This window comes from Tachyglossus aculeatus, chromosome 11 (genome assembly GCF_015852505.1).
Source record: "Tachyglossus aculeatus isolate mTacAcu1 chromosome 11, mTacAcu1.pri, whole genome shotgun sequence".
Classification (NCBI taxonomy): Eukaryota; Metazoa; Chordata; class Mammalia; order Monotremata; family Tachyglossidae; genus Tachyglossus; species Tachyglossus aculeatus.
The window spans coordinates 51,872,831-51,892,403 of record NC_052076.1 but is presented as its reverse complement, the minus strand read 5'-3'; the positions used below and the strand labels follow the sequence as shown (position 1 = coordinate 51,892,403).

Sequence of the window (19,573 nt, the reverse complement as noted above, 5' to 3'; positions counted from 1 at the left end):
TGAGATTTTGCTTGTTTTGCTGCAAGCAGTCCTTCAGCTCATATTTAGCAAACCAGTCCTGGCTGTTTGAAATATCCAGGCCCAGTATGATTCCAGATAAGAATGTTCCATTCACTCTTTATGTGGAAGCTTGAAGATGGTATTCCATTTTCCAACAGGGTTGCTGTAATACTTTGTTTGAATCTGACCTTTGAAAGCCACCACCTCTCTGATGAGGGCAGTCCTCGCAAGAAGAATGCGGAACTTCTACTAAACCCGTTCTCCCTCCTAATTAATCAATCAATCAATCGTATTTATTGAGTGCTTACTGTGTGCAGAGCACTGTGCTAAGCGCTTGGGAAGTACAAGTTGGCAACATATAGAGATGGTCCCTACCCAACAGTGGGCTTACAGTCTAGAAGGGGGAAACATATTAACAAAATAAAATAAATAGAATAGATATGTACAAGTAAAATAAATAGAGTAATAAATATGTACAAACATATATACAGGTATATATAATTAGACTGTGAGCCCCATGTGGGACAGGGACCATGTCCAACCTGATTTATTTGTATCTACCCCAGCACTTAGTATGGTGCCTGGTACATAGAGAAGCAGCGTGGCTCAGTGGAAAGAGCATGGGCTTTGGAGTTAGAGGTCATGGCTCCACCACATGTCTGCTGTATGACCTTGGGCAAGTCACTTAACTTCTCTGGGCCTCAGTTACCTCATCTGTAAAATGGGGATTAAGACTGTGAGCCCCACATGGGACAACTTGATCACCTTGTATTCCCCCCCCAAGCACTTAGAACAGTGCTTTGCACATAGTAAGTGCTTAACAAATGCCATCGTTATTATTTCAGTGCTTAGAACAGTGCTTTGCACATAGTAAGCACTTAATAAATGCCATTATTATTATTATTATTACAGCTGGCACTTGACAAATACCATTAAAAAGTGTGTCCGGCAACTGTCTCCATGCGCCGTTCTTCGACAAAGTTTGGTTTTGCTTAATGCTACAAGACCAGCCAACTATCTGGCCATTTAATGTGCAATATGTGCTACTGTTCTTCTTTCTGGGCAATAACTGTTTGCCTCATTTTGGTGTTTCAAAATACCCAGAGGTTCTGTAGGCTTTATTTTGAATTTTGTATTTTTTAAAGACACGGCTTAATTTCTTTCAGGCTTGGGCCTGAAGTCCCATGTTAAATGGCAGAGCTGTAATCATCAGCACGTGGCATAATTCTGGTCTGCTGGGAATGTAGGATATCTGGCCAGTCTCACAGCTCCTACTGTGGGTAAGGCATTTCCATTTACCTGCCCCACTGCCATTTCAAGCTTGCCTTATCTATAACAGAGTAGCTCATCTCTGCTACTAAACTTTCTCCTTGTCCTAATTTTCTTAATGCTCCTGTCAACTCCACCTTCTTCCCACGTGTTTGTAATTGGGACCTGTTTTGGGCTCATTTCTCCCTCTCTTTCACCACCCCCACGGTCAGTGATTCACAAGTCCTTCTGACTTCTCCTCTGGCATATTTTGCAGATACCCACCGCTCCTCTCCACTGTCACAGTAATTAGAAAACAAGCCCTCATCACCTCCTGCTTAGGCTACTATGCCAACTGCCTTGCTGGGCTCTCCAGCTTCAGTCTGTATAAATCATCTTTCTGAGAAGTGGGTTGGGTCATGACACTCCGGAATCTCCATAGAAGCCTGCAGTGCCTCCTATTTGCCTTTCCCATCTGACTAAGCTCTTGACCCCTACACTCAAGGCTCTCCACCAGCTGGCTCCCTCAAAGTTGGCTCCCCACACAATACTTCAACTCATATTATGTGCTCTGCCCCAACTAACTTCATCATCTTATTTCTCACTCGCAATCTATTGCTCACACCAACTTCTTTTCCTTGCATGCCCTTCCTAATCGCTAAGAGCCAAACAACATCCCTCCCCTCTTTCCAGTTGCTAATAAAAACTTACTTTCAAAAAGTTCCCTGATTCATGCTTCACTATTTTCATCATCCAACAACCGCTGCTTCTCAGGACTTATGTACAGGTCTCTAAGTCTGTGTATTTATTCCAAGTTGATGGCTTTCTGCCTCCTTGTGTGGCTTAGTGGAAAGAGCACGGACCTGGGACTCAGAAAACCTGGGTCATAACCCTAGCTTCACCACTCGCTTGCTGTGTGACCTTGGGCAAGTCACCTAACTTCTCTGGACCTCAGTTTCCTCATTTGAAAAATAGGATTCAGTACCTCCCCCTCCTCCCCTCATTCCTTTGAGCCCCATTTGGGACAGGGACTGTGTCCAAACTGATTATCTTGTATCTCAGTGGCTCTTGGAGTCAGAGGTCATGGGTTCAAATCCCAGCTCCACCAGTTGTCAGCTGTGTGACTTTGGGCAAGTCACTTCACTTCTCTGGCCTCAGTTACCTCATCTGTAAAATGGGGATGAAGACTATGAGCCCCCTGCGGGACAACCTGATCACCTTGTAACCTCCCCTGCGCTTAGAACAGTGCTTTGCACATAGTAAGTGCTAAATAAATGCCATCATTATTATATTATTATTACCCAGCACCTACTAGAGTGCTTGGCACAGAGTAAGCGTTTGACAAATACCATTATTATTACGATGCTTCTCTTATAATTACTCTCAGCACCAAGTCCAATGTCCTCTACAAAGAGGACACGAAATCAATTTTGTTAATAATGATGATGAACTAAAGTCTACTAGAAAACAAAAGTTACACACACACTACTCTGCATATGCGTATTGCGGGGGAGGGATGGGGAAGGGCAGGAGTCACGAATGGAGTTGCTCTCCTCGCTCTAAAGTTTTGGATCAGATTAAGAGGCAGAGTAAAAAAGGTGCTGATTTTTACAAATAACAGCTGCAGCAAGCTGAAGCATGAACTTTACTTGGAAGGGATGCTCTCATCTTGGTCTTTCTTTTCACACCTTACACATGAGGCTGGAGTGCCCAAGAGCATCAACTTCAAGTACAACGAGGCATGATCCAGAAATAACAGTGGAGTACTCCAGATTTTAAATTAATGTAGCATCCTTCTTACTCGGACTGTTAGCCCCTTGTGACAAAGGGGCTGTCGGATCTGCACATGCTGTATCTACCCCAGCCCTTGGTATGAAGTGTGTAATAAAAGCCACAATTATTACTAAGTTGGACATGTCATGTCATATTTCTGTGCAAAAATATACCAACGCCTAGGGTTTTCTCAAGCTCTTTGTTGCACCTATTGGTAGGGAACAAAAATAGGACACTAGTAGGAAAAGGAATAATCTGTTTGACATTAAATTGGTGGCAAAATAGGAACTAAAACTTAGATCTCCTAACCTCCATCCCACTAATCTTTCTGTGAGATTATGCTGCCTTTGATTTGTGTGCCACCTATCCCCAAGGAACTCAGAGCACATCTTACATGCATCTTCTTAAATGCTCGCATCGTTCTTGTGAAGTAGGGAGGAAGAATTACTAACCATATTTTGGGAACCGAGGAAGAAAGGCAAAGTGAGGGTAAGAAATGGATACTCAGAGATACGAAAGCATGTGGAATACCTAGTTTTCAATCCAGTTCTTAATCTTCATTCTACTGTCTACAAAAGGGTCACTGTGATCTCTCATAGGACCTCAACATCTAACCAGAAATTCTGATTTAGACTCAATTCTGTTTCTATCTCAAACATTCAATTGTCTTCTTCCTAACCCACTACAGGTAGATTCATAACAAAAACAAAATCAATTGTAAAAATAACAAAAAACACCAAATTTCATCCTGGATGTGAAAAGAAATTAAAAACTCTACCAAATAACACCATGAAGAGCAATGAGACTAGAAGGGGCATTAGTCTCTTCACTATCAAGTAAGTCCCCTTTGAGATGACCTAACTTACATCTCCTTGCAGGTTTTGAATTGCCTGCAGGGCCATTGCCATAAGTAGTGAAGGTTTCACACCACAGTATAATTTATGGCATCTCATATAGGGGACAGGCTTAAAAGGAAACCTGAAAATAGCTGCCTAACTTGTATTGGAGATTGCAGAAGTTACTAAGGAGCTGAACTGGAAGCCCCATGCTGGTTTATGGGGCAATGGCCCTGGACTTTCCCATCACTGTAGACACCACCACCACCCTCCCTTTCTTACAGGGCCCTAACCATGGTGTTATCCTCAATTCATCTGTCATTCAACCCGCCTATTCAGTCTATCTAATCTTGGCAGGTTCTACCTTCACAACATTTCTAGAATCCACGCTTTCCTCTCCATAGAACCCGCTACCATGCTGGTCTGAGTACTTACATCCCGGCTCAACTACAGCATCAGCCTCCTCACTTATAATAATAGACATTTATTAAGCACTTACTATGTGCAGAGCACTGTTCTAAGTGCTGGGGAGGTCACAAGGTGATCAGGTTGTCCCACGGGGGGCTCACAGGCTTCATCCCCATTTTACAGATGAGGGAACTGAGGCCCAGAGAAGTGAAGTGACTTGCCCAAAGTCACACAGCTGACAATTGGCGGAGCGGGGATTTGAACCCATGACCTCTGACTCCAAAGCCTGGGCTCTTTCCACTGAGCCACGCTGCTTCTCAGCTGCTTATCTCCCTGCCTACCTTCTCTCCCCATTCCGGTCCTTACGTCACTCTGCTACACTGATCATTTGTTTCATGCAGGTCTCCTCTCTCCTCAAAACAAAGCTCTTATTACAACCCAGCTGACACACTTTGCTCCTCTGATGCCAACCTCCTCACTGTACCTTGATAATAATAATAATAATGATGGCATTTGTTAAGCGCTTACTATGTGCAAAGCACTGTTCTAAGCACTGGGAAGGTTACAAGGTGATCAGGTTGTCCCATGGGGGGCTCACAGTCTTACTCCCCATTTTACAGATGAGGGAACTGAGGCCTCGCCTGTCTCACTACAGACCCGCTTGTTTACATTTTCCTTATAATAATAATAATAATAATGATGGCATTTGTTAAGTGCTTACTATGTCTAAAGCACTGTTCTAAGCGCCGGGGAGGTTACAAGGTGATCAGGTTGTCCCACGGGGGGGGGCTCACAGTCTTCATCCCCATTTTACAGATGAGGGAACTGAGGCCTCACCTGTTTCACTACAGACCCCCTTGCTCACATTTTCCTTATAATAATAATAATAATGATGATGGCATTTGTTAAGCGCCTACTATGTGCAAAGCACTGTTCTAAGCACTGGGGAGGTTACAAGGTGATCAGGTTGTTCCACAGGGGGCTCACAGTCTTCATCTCCATTTTCCAGATGAGGTAACTGAAGCCCAGAGAAGTTAAGTGACTTGCCCAAAGTCACACAGCTAAGTGGCAGAGCTGGGATTTGAACCCATGACCTCTGACTCCAAACCCCTCACCCTTTCCACTGAGCCAGGCTGCTTCTCTCCTTCTCGGCCTAAATCTCCCTCCTGCTTCAGATCTGATAGACCACTACTCTCCCTATCTTCAGTGCTTTACTACAATTACAGAGCTCTACTAAAATCACATCTCCGCCAAGAGCCTTCCCTGCCTAGCCCCTCATTTCCCAATCCTATTTTCCCTCCCTTCTGTACTGCCTATGCACTTAGGTCTTTGATATTCCCCCACCACCTCCACCCCCAATCCCAAAGCACGTCTATCTATGTCCTTATACTCTGCACCTTCTTCCTGTCTGGAATTTATTTTAACGTCGGTCCCCCCTGACTAGACTGTGCCTTGAAGGCAGGGAGCATGCCTACCACCTCTACTGCACTGTACTCTCCAAAACGCTTAGAAAGTGCTCTGAACACAGTCAGTGCTCAATAAATTCCACTCATGATGACACTATGCTACAGTCACTGTGCTGTGGTCACTCCAGTAGAAATAGCTTTAGCTCTGTGCATTTTGCCTGCCTACTCTCCAGCGGTAGCATGGCAGGCAGGACGAGAGCGTGAGAGTGACACTTCATGTAGGTTCTCCATCTCCAAATCTCTGTGAGTGGACAATCAATCAATGATATTTATAGGGCACTTACTACGTGCACTGTTCTAAGCATCTGGGAGAGTACAATATAAGAGAAATTAACAAATTCCCCGCCCAAAATGAGCTTGCGGTCTAGACTTGTCTGAGATTTACGTTAGAAAACTCCATCACCTCCACATCTGTATATCCAGGATAGGGAATAGTGGAATTCAGCAGGAATCTATTAATCAATGGTATTTACTGAGTAACAATAATAATAATGGCATTTATTAAGCGCTTACTATGTGCAAAGCACTGTTCTAAGTGCTGGGGAGGTTACAAGGTGATCAGGTTGTCCCACGGGGGGCTCACAGTCTTCAACCCCATTTTACAGATGAGGGCACTGAGGCACAGAGAAGTTAAGTGACTTGCCTACAGTCACACAGCTGATAAGTGGCGGAGCCGGGATTTGAACCCATGACCTCTGACTTCAAAGCCCGTGCTCTTTCCACTGAGCCACGCTGCTTCTCATATACTTAATTTGTGCACAAAATTGGGCTAAACACTTGAGAGAGGACAATATAATAGTACTGACAGACATGATCCCTGCTACCAAGGAGCTTACAATCTAGCAAGAGGATCCCTTCTGTACTATCAAACTGCTTACGATAACGTTTTATTATCTAGCTGGGCAGATCCAGCTTTGTAAATATGTGAGAACCGCTCCCGGAGTCCTTTTCCCGATTTACTCAGTTTTCCGTTGTCTTTCGATGGGACAGTTTCAAGTGTATTCATTGTACTTTGTGAGGAAATTAGAGAAATTAACACGGTGCTTTGGATTTGTTCTTCCATTAAACCTGCACATAAGTGGGAAAGTTCAAATTGCCCTTATGATGCCTTAAGAGTCTGAATAATAATTTTTATTTTAAAACAGCTTTTCAGAGAGAGAGAGAGGCTCACAAAAGAGTAAAAGACTGCATCAGCCCTGCTTGCATTTCCCAATGACAGCCTCACTGATCACCATATTTCCAGACTAAGAGAATAAAAAAGCATTTCAACAGCCAAAATCAGAATCTACCCCTCAGATATTAATTTTCATGAAAATGAAATAAAAGGTAATAAAAAGAAGAAATAGAGTTTGTTATATTTCATTTAGGCTGCTGCTTGATTTCATTTAGGGTAACCTAATTTTTTGAAAGTCCTGGGCCCATGTTTATTTTCAGGGATATCTCAAAAGTTGTTTAAGAGAATTGTAATTCATTTTTGAGTCAGAGCGAGAGTGGCAGAAATCTGTCTGGGCAAATCGAAGCGTCTGTATCTTTAATACAGCAGACCCTGACTCAAAACTGTCTCAAAGAGCATGACTGGAAGATGAATTAGGGTTATTATACAGAAGATGAAAGGGAATAGCAACAATAATTATAAAAATTTCCAATTCTACAGGTCAGTTAGGAGGTTCGACACTTTTCCAGAAATTGCTTTTTTGTCATTTTTCTCTTTTCCAAAGAAGATTACGCCTAATAAATCCTCGAAGATGGGAAACTAGCATCAAGGAGTCTCTACAAATAAGAAAACTCAGTTAATAGTGGTCACACTCGTAACAGGTCACAATGGCCAAAAATGAAATGCCTCCGTACAAGAATAACTAATATGACAAAATACTTCAGACCAAAAGCAGTTGAAGTTAAAGTTTTTTGAGCTATCCCACCAAGCTATCAGGCTAGGTGTTAATATCTGTCATTTTCTGGGGGGCAAAACTGTCAGGAGAGTCTAGGCAACAGAATCTAGGCAATAGTCATGATAAAATATGCCAGGATTTATAAGGTGATATAACCACATAACACATTTCCTTGATGAAAAAGAATTATTAGTTGGCAAAATACACTAATACAACTTATGACACAAGGACTTTTACATTTCTTTGGTTAAGAAACAGTTATTTAAACATGGTTCTTCTGAAGACAGGGAGACTTTCTGGTGCGTGAATCAAATAAACAATGAAAATTCCAGATGTGTTAAAACGTCTGAAACAAGAACTGGAGAATCTTTTCACACTACGCTTGGGAAAGCTAACGTCACAAGAATAGCAATGCAGATATGGGGTAAGCCCAGGAAGACATGGATTAAGATGAACTCTTATTCCATCTTCTGAAATAATTTAGGACAAGCCTTTAATGTCGTGCTATCTTTGTGAATTTAGTATAGAGGGGCAGATCACTATAGACTGAACATCACTCGCTTATTCTGTAAGCTAATATTAGGACAAATCTCTTCATTTAAGCAACAACAGGAAATAATCAGGTGGTTCAGTAGAGTGTTTCTTTAGCTTTATAATAATAATGATGGTATTTGTTAAGCGCTTACTATGTGCAAAGCACTGTTCTAAGTGCTGGGGAGGTTACAAGGTGATCAGTTTGCCCCACTTGAGGCTCACAGTTTTAATCCCCATTTTACAGATGAGGGAACTGAGGCCCAGAGAAGTGAAGTGACTTGCACAAAGTCACACAGCTGACAGTTGGAGGAGTGGGATTTGAACCCATGACCTCTGACTCCAAAGCCCGGGCTCTTTCCACTGAGCCATGCTGCTTCCTTATAATAACCACGGGCCCCTTGACACCAGGGGCTTTTTAAATGAGGGCTTTCAAATGTCTCGACTCTTTTATAAATCTAATGACTAGAAGTTACAGAGAAAAACAGTGCCTTCAGCATGTTCAGAGAACCCTGAATTAGATGGAACTGCCAATTTTCTGGCATGAGGCACTTGGACATGCAGGTAAGGATGTTCAGAAGCTTTGGCCTGAGGTTGAGTGATTGTACCGGGCCAGGAATTAACTGAAATGCCTTAGAAAGTTTATAATCTTCTTAAGATAGGGCTATCCTCTGGGGTAGTACCATCTGCTCCAGTGCTTTTCAAAAAATGAGTATATTTTTGCTGCTTGTTTGTCTGGAACTTAAGACCTTGACACTTCTAGTCTCCTGCCTCCATCCTACCTCCATTAGGAAATGCTTGTTAGCACAAGTGAATTTGAGGTCAGTCATTGGACAACAAATGATGAATTCCCCATATCTATCCTCACAGAGAATCATCTGGAATTAAATGTATCTCATTGGAAAATATGCAAACCCAGGTGGGCAAGGGGAGAACGTCCTCAAGTCGATTGTGGAATATAGTGTCAAGGGCAACTACATCTGTTGTCGAATTGTACTTTCCAAGCGCTCAGTACAGTGCTCTGCACACAGTAAGTGCTCAATAAATACAGTTGAATGAATGAACTAAATCGTTAAAGGGAAAGCTGAAGCAGAGGGAGGTGAGACGTTTAAGACAGAGAGTTTCAAATCTGGGATTTTTGAGGTAAAGAGGTTGAGAAATGTGAGTGAAGGTGGGAATAGGAAGGATGTACTCAAATTACAGACCAATAAGTAACCGATTTTATGACTCTGAGTGAGACACATTGTCTTCCTGACTGGGCCTTAGTTTCTTCATGTGAAAAATGGGCTTAGTGATATTAGTCTTCTTCCAAGGCCTGACCAAAGGGAAAAACAAGTGAAAACAATTGTAAGTTGATACAGTACCTGCAAAGAGTGTCTGCATACACTAAATAAGCACAACTGCAGTGATGGTTCAGCAATGGAACCACAGGTGTGCTCACTTAAAGGAAAGAAACATTCATTTCCCAAGTAGCTCTGACCTTCTAACTATAAATCCCTCATATAACACATGAAAAAATAAAATAAAAATCAAGCATCCCCTCAAGGAAAAGATGCAGCGGGTAGAGCCACGAATAACTTTGATTAGACAGTACTGGGAAAAAAAGGGCAACAAATGGATTTTGGAAGAGATGAACGACTTCTGGCTCATTTCAATCTCAACTTGGATTTCCGGGGACATGAGGTATCTACCACAAGACAGATAATGGCAGATGCATAGAATTCACTGGTTTCTTAACAGGGAAGCAGCTTAGTCTAGTAGAAAGAGCACAGGCCTAGGAGTTTCAGGATCTGGGTTCTAATTCCAGCTCTGACACCTGTCTGCTGTGCCACTTTGGGCAAGTCATTTAATCAATCCATCAATTGTATTTACTGAGCTCTTCATGAGAGCAGAGCACTGTATTAAGTTCTTGGGAGAGAACAATAAAACAGAGTTGGTAGACATATACCCTTAATTTCTCTGTGCCTCAGTTACCTCACCCGGGGATTAAACCCTCCTCTTTCCAATTTAGATTGTGAGCTCTATTTGGTACAGGGACTGCATCCAACTTGATTATCTTGAATCTACCTCAGCACTGAGAACAGTAAACTTGCACAGTAGACTTATAAATTTACTAATGCAAGGGAAATTTTTTTCTTGAACTTTTTACCATAATTCAGCATGATCAAATTAAAAATGCTAGGATAGGTTCATATTCAGTTGGACTGTAAATCCCCCAAAGGCTGGGACAGCACCTTTCATTTATTACTCAATTGTATTTACTGAGCTCTTACTGTATGCAGAGCACTGTATTAAGTGTTTGGGAGAGTACACTATAACAGAGTTGATACACATGCTCCCTGCTATTATATGCTCCCAAGCAACTAGGGCATGCTCTTCACAGAGTAGGTGTTGAATAGTTGTTTTTGATAATGAAAACCCAGGTGGATTTGGGCCGCAGTTAATAGTCAAGACATTATCTATAGGTTGGCCCAGGAATCCTCCTGATTGACAGCTGTTGCCCAGAGGTGCCGGTAGTGCTGTGTTCAGCCTGGATATTTATTCATTCTTCAATCGTATTTATTGAGCACTTACTGTGTGCAGAGCACTGTACTAAGCGCTTGGGAAGTACAAGTTGGCAACATACAGAGACGGTCCCTACCCAACAGTGGGCTCACAGTCTAGAAGGGGGAGAAAGAGAACAAAACAAAACATATTAACAGAATACAATAAATAGAATAAATATGGACAAGTAAAATAGAGTAATAAATACGTACAAACATATATACATATATACAGGTGCTGTGGGGAAGGGAAGGAGGTAAGGCAGGGGGGATGGAGAAGGGGAGGAGGGGGAGAGGAAGGATATTCAGCCTGGATAGATTCTGGGAACTGCCCTGAGACATCCTAGGATGTCAGCTGGGTTGTCAGGACAGGACTGGAGGTCCTAGAAATGCATTAAATCGTAAGCGCAGAGGTACTCGGGTTTCTGGGGCAGGTGATGGTTTTGTTTGCATGGGGAAATCTCTATGATAATAATAATAATAATGATGGCATTTATTAAGCGCTTACTATGTGCAAAGCACTGTTCTAAGCACTGGGGAGGTTACAAGGCGATCAGGTTGTCCCACCGGGGATTCACAAACAGATGAGGTAACTGAGGCACAGAGAAGTTAAGTGACTTGCCCAAAGTCGCACAGCTGACAATTGGCGGAGCAGGGACTTGAACCCATGACCTCTGACTCCAAAACCCATGCTCTTTCCACTGAACCACACTGCTTCTCTATGTCAAGGAGGCACAGTGCAGTGAGACTTGCCCTTCGCAGATTCAAGCCAAAAAGTGAATTTCTCAGAAAAAAATTACCTTCCCAAAACATTCCTGTCTTTTGCAGTTACATCTCGGGTAAATTCTAATTAACCATTCAGCGCTCAGGTTTCTATTCCTTAAAAATGGTAATAACGTGCTTCAAGATGATTATTAAGTATTTTCTAAGGTGCTATAGAAAAATAAAATGTGATAATTGAACAGATTTTTTTGAATAATATGTTTCAATTAGTCCTAAATTCTTTCTTGTGGGGGGTTCATTCTACCCACTAAGAGCTTTTACTACCAGGAACATTATTCAGATAGTTTAAATTTTACCTTTCCTAATGCCCTCCCATTTTTCTTCATTTTATCCGTTTCTGTTATGTTTGGTTTGGAGAACTCTCCTCCCTTCCTCAGAGATGATGTGTCCTCCTGTAGCCAGGCTACACAGGCCTATTTCTTTTAATCTCCCGCAAAAAAAACAGGGCAGGAACAGCTTGGCTGTTATTCCTTGTTTTCTGGTTCTACTGCAATGCTCTCCTGGCTACAGAGTTCTCTTTTTTTTTTTTTAAGAGAGGGTGGTTAGGATTGAGAAAGTATAATTTCAGCGGATGTTAACAAGGTACAATCCATTGTAAACATCATTCCTGATAAAGAAGACATGCCAGCATTTAAATCTATTAGAGAAAAACCCAAGTATTCATGATGGCTTGTTGTCTGAATTGTTATTTTTTCTGCAAAAAGAAGGCAGAGCTCCTCGAAATCCTGACCCGCTACTGAAACAGCCATGGCCAGGAAAATGCCGGTGTTTCTATAAAGCGGGACAAAGCTTTGAAGCTTCAGCTTTAAATCTCCCAGCTGGTAATGAGGCCGGCATTTTCCTAGTCAAAACATCCTGATTCTATTTATGGGGCGCACGTTTCCCTGAATAATAAACAGTGAACTAGCAGGCCATTTTATATCATTTTATTCTCCACCGTGTTATTATTTAATGCAAGGTCCAATCTGTAAAAGAAAAAAAAAATCACCCAAGAGTAAAAATCCCGCTCTGCGAATGTTGTCAGCTAGGACTAAGCATTCGGTATCTCTCCTCACACGCGTGGACTCGGAGCGCCACATTTCTGAAGGGTCAAGGCCGTGGAGAACCCTTCATCTTCCTTTGTTTACTTTACATTTCCAGGATCTGACTGGGATAATAATCTACATGGCCCACTCTAATTCAGCCAAGGGATCTATTCCTTCAAATGATCCCAGAAATATCCGGGTCCCCCGGTTGCGGAGGGGGTGGAAGGGGGCTGCTATTCATCTCACAGGTTAATGTCCCTTAGCTGATGTTGCTTTAAATAGGAATGACTGGCGATGCAGCATCTGCAGAGGTGGCCACAACCTCCATCCCTTCTTTTTCGACGTGGCTACTTAATGGCCCACGGTATAGTCGGTCGGGACGGCCTCCTACCCCCACAGGGCTGGCGCTTCTTTACTTCTCTCCCGTCTGTTTTAACTAAGACGTTTCCTCCTGTGCGTAGAATCTTCATTATCATGGAAGTTCATTTTTAATTTGTAATTAGCCTGGTGTTTTCCCTCATTATGCCCGCTTTGATGGATCTGGGGCAGGGGGGTTTGTGAGGCCTTGTGAGGCCTTGCAGTACCCCAACGGACCAGTAGGTGTCTATCTTAGCCTTTCCTTCCTCGTCCTCCCCTCCTTCTTCCCTGACACTGTGATATAGTGCATAATTCCAAAATGGCAGCTTTTTGAAAATTCACCTTGATTATCAGACATTAAAAGTGACTCATCCCGCAGTGACTGTCTGGCAGAAGGGATGGGATCAGACAGCAAGACAATGAGGGACTGGACGCATTAGCGCACTAGATTACAGAGCCCATCAAAAAATACCTTTGTTCTGTCAAAGACCCAATCGTGTGCTAGTTGCTAGAAAAAACCAAGGGGGAAAAAATGCCCACAAACAAACAGAAATACCAGCCCAAGGATTTAAAAAAGCCCCCCAGCTTGCTTTATTCCAGGAGGGCGGGAATCTTTAATGCTTTAATGGGAGAGGTTCACCAGGGCCCCGGCAGAGGAAACCTATAGTACCATTCTTGCACTTATTTGCTCTCGAATTATCACGCTCGATTTTGCTCATCGACATGGGCAAACCGACCGCTTCCCCCAACTCCTTCCTAACCATGCCCGATTTTGGACTTGAAATGGAAAGATGGGTGAGAAAATGCCGCATTTCACACTTGGAAGCTTTGCATTTTTTCAAATTTATACCCAACAGCCATCCCACCTCATTGCAGTTGACCACCGAGAAATGCCGGGTGTGAAAGAGGGCGTAAATGTCACCACCGATAAATATTTTATAAGCAGCGAGGGCTTCCCAGATGAAGAGGGCGAAGGCTCTTTGCAGTGAGTGTGGTTTGAATTCCTGAAGCGTGTGTGTTGGAGAAAGGGAGAAAGAGAGAGGGATATGAGACAGAGAGCTCGCACGATAAGAGTGTTCGTGTATATTAAGTCCTGGGTGGTTGTATAATCGGGTGAGATGCATACTGAATCTTCAGCAGGACTAAAGCTCGCCTGAGCCTCCAGAGACAAAAATGCCTAAACAGGAGGCTTCAGTGTGCTAAAAAACAAAATAATGATAATTTGATCATTCCTCTATGAATTCATGATTGAACAGTTTATCGGGCGTGGAAAACACCCCAGAGGGAAGCAACGCCATTGATCACGGGCAGGATCTGTATTATGCATGTATTGAAACAGATTTCCCTGACAAATATTTTAATATGATTAAAATACTAATTCCGTAAACGCTATTTTCCATCTGTTTAGAAATAGCAACACGGGTGATATGTGTTATCAGTAGCTTCATTCCCTCCTTAAGGTTCCATCAGCATCCTTATGAATTCAAATGACTTTCCGCAAATAGCCTACTCATGACATTATCACCCCACATGGCCCGATGAGACCCAGAAAAGGCCCTATTGCCCAGCACAGCCCCAGGAAATTGATCTCATAAATCAGGCAGATTCTAAATTAATTAGGAGCACATAGTTCTTCTATAAATTTATAAAAAAATAATAGCATTTCAGCAGGTGCCTATAAAACGGGGAGTTCATCTTTTCTCTTATTTTGACTTTCATTGCCTGCCACAGAGACGCATTAACACGAGATTAGTCCCCCTTTCTGTTCTCCCCCACCCCCCATCCCCGAACTGCCCTAGGGACAAATGACTTCATTCCTTCCAGTGATAGAAGCTGATTCGGGGGAAGTGCGTGGGGTGAGAGTGATGCGGAGGGGAGTGACAGATTTGGAGCCCCACTAGCTTTTGTTTAGATTTGCAACACATAGCCCGGGGAGAGAAATAGAAATCTGCAGGCTGTAAAACCTCCGCCTAAACCTGACCAAGAGATTAAAGGGGAGGGCAAAAAGGGAGGGCCTCAACCAATTTCCACCCACAGCACCGGCGATCCAGGGTAGGATTCATGAAAGGGAAAACAGTGTGAGAGTTTTCGTCTGTAGAATTTTAATGAGCCCTAAAGGTTATCCTTCCACTTCCTTAACAAACAGCTCTAGAGATAATTTCCCATTTTCAGGGTTTATGGGGAACTGGCTCCTCGGTTATAATCAAATTCTGAGTCTGTCTAGGGCACATTTTGCATGTCCAGCTGATACTGAGATATCAACCTCCAGAGATTAAATGGATGTCCAAATTCTAATGCGGAGGAAATGACTGAAAGAAATTCTACAAATTATAGCAAGCACATTAACCTCCTATCATGAAACCAGCTCAGTCACCTGCAAAATACTCATTAAAAAACCAACATCCAAATATTGCAGCTCTTCAGGTGGCAATAATCACTTCAATTTAAAACGGAAAGGAAGAAAGGAAAAGAGGGCGCAATAAATGAAAGGGAAAAAGCAGAGCCCATGAAGAGCCGGCGGTCAGATTCTTGTACGTGTGAATGAATTTCTAAAGCTCTTGCCACTGTAGCCACCCAATAGAGGATGTGCTGGGTACATCTCAGGCCCTGGCAGAATTTTCACAGCTGGAAAAATCTATCTATAATTGTTAATTATAGTCTAAATGGCCTAGTGGATAAAGCGCAGAGGACCCGAGTTCTAATCTCAGCTCCACCACTTGCCTACTGTTCGACATTGGGCAAGTCACTGAGCTTTTCTGTGCCTCAGTTTCCTCAACTGCAAAATGGGGATTGATAATAATAGTGGTATTTGTTAAGCGCTTACTATGTGCAAAGCACTGTTCTAAGCGCTGGGGGGGATACAAGGTGATCAGGTTGTCCCATGTGGGGCCCACAGTCTTCACCCCTATTTTACAGATGAGGGAACTGAGGCACAGAGAAGTTAAGTGACTTGCCCAAAGTCACACAGCTGACAAGTGGCGGAACTGGGACTAGAACCCATGACCTCTGACTCCCAGCCCGGGCTCTTTCCACTGAGCCACGCTGCTTCACTACTTTAATACTTGTTCTCCCTTCTACATAATAATAATAATAATAATGATGGTATTTGTTAAGCGCTTACTATGTGCAAAGCTCTGTTCTAAGCGCTGGGGAGGTTACAAGGTGATATGAGTGCCATGTAGGACAGGGGCTTTACCCCGTCTAACTTGTATCGACTCCAGTGCTTGACATATATTAAGCATTTAACAAAAACCACGAAAAAGAAGAGGACTTGAAGTGGCCCCCAAAATACCATATCCAAAGATTTGGTATTTCCCCAAAGAAAAGTAAACCCTCTTTTCTGGTAAAGAAGATTGGGTTTCAAAATAATAATAATAATAATAATAATCATGGCATTTATTAAGCACTTACTATGTGCAAAGCACTGTTCTGGTCTAAATACATTAGCTCCTTGAGGCCAGGGAACCTGTGTACTGATTCTACTGTTCTGTACTCTCCCAAGTGTTTAATAGAGTGAGTGTTCACTCAATACCATTGATTGATTCCCCACTGTCAGGGAGACCAATAGCACCAGGGAAGGGAATGTATATTCTTCACCTGACCCAAATTCTATGTGGCTTATTCTTTAACTAGCTTGCACTCACCGCCTTGATAACTTGCCCTATGGCCAGAAGTTTGGGATGATGGCTGAAAGTTGGGAACGGAAAGGAGTGTAGCTGAGGAGTTACAATAATCGTGTTATTTGTTAAACACTTACTATGTGCTTAATTTCTGTCTCATTTTCTGAGGGAGCTGGCAAGAACCAGGAGCAGAACTCTGTGCACTCAATTTATGATAATAAAAAAACAAATGTACCAGAAGTTTCACTGATTATTTTCAAACTTGAGTACCTAGGAATTCTTCTGTGGCAAGGTCAGAGTAACACAGTGGCTGAAGCCTGGGTAAAGGGATCCCCCCTCTCCCCAAACACCATACAGTGCAGCCAGAGGAAGCACTTTTCACGTGATTACAACCCTCACTGTGATGAAAATCCCTACCTTCTTTGCGGCTCTGGCCTGTTTCCTGGGACAGCATGCAGCAGGGGCACAAGAGCCACAGTCCTCAGCCAACCCTGTTCAGAAGACCCCAGATCAGCTTCAGTAAAACAAGAAGGGGAGCCCCCAGACCCACAAGGTGAGAAGCAGGGGTTGATCCCTCCCTCACCTGCTCCTTTCCTCTCTTCCCCCTCAACCCCAAAACCCTTGGCTTCAAGAAGCAGCATGACCTAGTGGAAAGAGCACGGACTGGGGAATCAGAAAGCCTGCGTTCTTGTCCCGGCTCTGCCAATTGCTTGCTGTGTGGCCTTGGGCGAGTCACTTCATTTCTCTGTGCCTTAGTTCTCCTGTTCTCCCTATTACTTAGACTGTGAGCCCCATGTGGGACAAGGAGCAACCTAATTAACAGCGTTTGATACGTAGTAAATGCTTAACAAATACCATAAAAAAAGGCACTGAACCAATGAACCAACTGCCATCCATGAGAAACCACCTACCTGGGTTAGAAACAGCCCCACTAGCAATCTGTAGTCGCCTCCTCAGTTACCATGTGCAAACTGAAGGGGAATTAGTGATGGCTAATGGGAACCCCACCCTGATATATTCACAAGTCATCAGTTTCAGCTGGGTTGGGAGAAGCCTGCAGACATAGGGCTGCAGAGGGATCCTGAAGAGATTGGTCCAGGGCCTTTGTAGGTAATGTGATGTTACGATGTCACTTGTCGTGTGACATCACAAATTCTATTAGACCCCCAAAAGACTGGAGTGTTGATACAGCCCTGCCTGTGGTTGCAACATTTCAGCAGCTGCACCTATTTAAAACCAGACTAATGATGAAAAAATAACAGGACACATTTAAAATATTTTAAAAAACATTTCCTGCCTCGCTTTTGGGTCTATTTATGTCTGTTAGTTCCTACAAACCTTTGCTACTATAGTTTATACAACCAACCATTCTCTTCCATAAAGTGGTGGAGGTAGTAGCAGCAAGATATTGTTGGAAGGGCCATTGAGGTTGCATGGAAATTGTCCGGTGGCCACAGACCACATTTAGCACAAAGATTTGGCTTTGTACGTTTCTAAAGAGCAATGCCAAGAATGTTTCTGGAAGTACTCTAAAATGATACCATTTCAAAATAATGGTATAAAGCAATAAAAACATGGTTATATCTCTGGGAAGATTTTGTATTTCTTCTTCAAATTTTAACCAAAGGCATTTTGCTAAACCTGTGCACAGACAGTTATAGACTTGATTTCTACTAGCAGGAAATACAGCGGACAAGTTAAACACTAGCATCTGTAGTTTTAAGTACCTTCAGATCCTAAAAACTAGGATGGCACATCACCCTGTTAATATTAAGATTAGGATATCATCACTCGATAAATTACGTTATGTGTTAAGACGTCCTCCTGGAAAAAAAAAAATCAGTGTTGCACCGATAGATTCAGTGCGATATTTCTGAATGCCCTTTAGTGGTTCTGCCCAGAAAGTAGTCCCTGCATTATAGGCACTTGAGGAATTATCAAAGGATATTAGTACTTGGCATGGCTTCTTCTAGGTGTGCGTGCTTAACGCCAATGTGGTTGGCATAACTCTGTTGTAAGCAGAAACACTAAACTCTCTTTCATCACAAGTCCACCCTTCAGAACCAGAGTCCCCATAATCATTTAAAGTGCTCTTATCTATAAACCAATCCCTGATTTATTGTAGCATGGAGCTTTTAGTGCTTACATGCTCATTCAAACAGAGAATTTTAGTAAGCTAAATATAGATATTAAGGTAATGTTTGAATTAGTTTTAATCACATTGGCCCCGATTCTCATGCCCCTCAGCACCCTAGTGTATCTTTTCCATGTGTGACACTCTCTTTGAAATTAATGGGAGGGCTACACATGGAGGAGATTCACTGGAGTGCAGTGAGGGGATGAAAATTTAGGCTAATTATCTTCTGAAGTTTGATCTTTCAAAATAGCCTACCCCAGCATAGCAGTCATACTAACAGACTGGTGCTCTGGGAAAGTGATTAGCATTGGTTCCTTAAATCATAACTTACGGTTATAAAAAGTGAAAGTATTAAAATTATGTAGAGGAAGAGGGAAGAGGAAGGCTGATTCCCTTTTATCTGGTATCCATTAAGAAACATTTTCTGCGGGTCATACCTCTTTTAGAGTCGATCTGTATTGGGTTTTCAGAGTAGCTGCTTCCACCTCAACTCTATCAAGCCGAGTCTTCGTTTCTCCAGCCTGCGAGTCAAGAAATACACAGTCACTTAGTTACTGCAGACTTCCTAAAAAAGAATCATGGCAGGGTCCGCCCAGTCCACACGAAGTGAAGAATTGAGCAGTATCTACCTCCTCTGCTCCACAGAGACAGCCCAGATGGATTATTTTAGCTCCATGAAGGAGTTTTCTGTCTGAATGACCCAGATGCCCTGTCTACATGGAATAAATAACTGCATAAGCGTGTAAGCGCATGGAATAAGATTATTGCACAATCCTCCACCTCATTCGAGATTTGCAGAACTCATTCAGTAGTGCACTTGAAATCAACAAAATGTTTGGACTGGGGAGAAAGGGAGGCGTGAAAGAGGCCATTCTTTTGAGCATTTCCTTTCTTAGCTGCAGTATTACCAACCAACATGAAATGTCAATAAAAACACTTGGGGCAATCAATCAATCA

The 19,573-nt window shown here is 42.7% G+C and overlaps 1 protein-coding gene across 1 annotated transcript in view; it reads right to left on the bottom strand.

Annotated features, from left to right (window-relative positions):
• PMFBP1 (polyamine modulated factor 1 binding protein 1) overlaps positions 1–17,430 on the bottom strand; it is a 136,452-nt gene extending 119,022 nt beyond the window's left edge. Inside the window, exons 1-2 of the mRNA XM_038754057.1 lie at positions 17,391–17,430; positions 16,897–16,970 (exon numbers count right to left, since the gene is read on the bottom strand). The gene's annotated coding sequence lies outside the window, so the exon portion shown is untranslated. The remainder of the gene's footprint in view (positions 1–16,896; positions 16,971–17,390) is intronic.
• Between the last annotated feature and the right edge of the window lie 2,143 nt (positions 17,431–19,573).